General features: G+C 42.0%; 1 pseudogene across 1 annotated transcript in view; it reads left to right on the top strand.

The window, feature by feature from the left end:
* The first annotated feature begins 19 nt into the window (after positions 1 to 19).
* The window catches only part of LOC101309983, a 259,355-nt pseudogene continuing 258,258 nt past the window's right edge, over positions 20 to 1,116 (top strand). Inside the window, exon 1 of the transcript XR_185360.1 lies at positions 20 to 1,094. The product of XR_185360.1 is annotated as an uncharacterized LOC101309983 (transcript). The remainder of the gene's footprint in view (positions 1,095 to 1,116) is intronic.

Raw genomic sequence — 1,116 nt, 5'->3', positions numbered from 1 at the left:
CTTCAACATTTTTGAAGCCATGAGGTATCCTTTATCTGAGCTTAAACCGTGCTATTCTATTGATATTGTTGACTCTCTTGCGCAAGAACTCCTAAATTCAATGATTGATGATAAATTGGAGTACACCATTGCTCAAGGAGTGGGATACAATGCTGATGGTACTTATGTGTCGAAGGCAGAATTAGAGGAAATATGGGATGATGTTGTGCTTGAAACCGTTGCTGCTCTTGAAGGCCTACCAAGTAGTTCTAATCTCATATTGTCTCTTCCCATTTCCACTAACAAATTGTTACCATCTGTAGAGCAGCCACCCAAGTTAGAATTGAAAGCATTACCTGATCACTTGAAGTATGTGTACTTGGGAGCGAATGCGACTTTGCCAGCAATTGTGTCCTCCAAGCTAGATGAGGAACAAGAAAAGAGATTGGTGGAGGTATTGAAGAAGTACAAGACTGCTATTGGATGGACTTTAGCAGACATCAAGGGAATAAGCCCAACCAAATGTGTCCATCGAATTTTGCTGGAAGATGGAGCAAAACCCACTAGAGAAGCCCAAAGACGTCTTCACCAACCAATGATGAAGGTGGTTCAAGATGAAGTCATCAAGTTGCTGGATTGTGGGGTGATCTATCCCATATCCGATAGTAAGTGGGTCTCTCCTGTTCAAGTGGTTCCAAAGAAATCTGGAGTGACGGTTGTGCAGAATGCTGAGAATGAGCTAGTGCCCCAACGAGTTGTGACTGGACATAGAGTCTGCATTGACTATAGAAAGCTCAACGCCACCACAAGAAAGGACCATTTCCCCCTACCATTCATTGATCAAATGCTTGAGAGGTTAGCTGGTCACGAATTTTATTGCTTCTTGGACGGATATAGTGGTTACAATCAGATCTGCATAGCCCAAGAAGACCAAGAGAAGACTACATTCACATGTCCTTTTGGCACTTTTGCCTATCGGCGCATGCCCTTCGGTTTGTGCAATGCACCAGGTACGTTTCAAAGATGCATGATGTCTATTTTCTCTGATTATATTGAAAATATAACTGAGGTCTTTATGGATGACTTTAGTGTCTTTGGTAAGGACTTTGATTCATGTTTAGGGAATTTAGAACTCAT

Source organism: Fragaria vesca, linkage group LG7 (assembly GCF_000184155.1).
Source record: "Fragaria vesca subsp. vesca linkage group LG7, FraVesHawaii_1.0, whole genome shotgun sequence".
In the NCBI taxonomy this organism is placed as follows: domain Eukaryota; kingdom Viridiplantae; phylum Streptophyta; class Magnoliopsida; order Rosales; family Rosaceae; genus Fragaria; species Fragaria vesca.
Note: the sequence above shows the minus strand (reverse complement) of the source record. Positions and strands in the feature narration are given on the sequence as shown.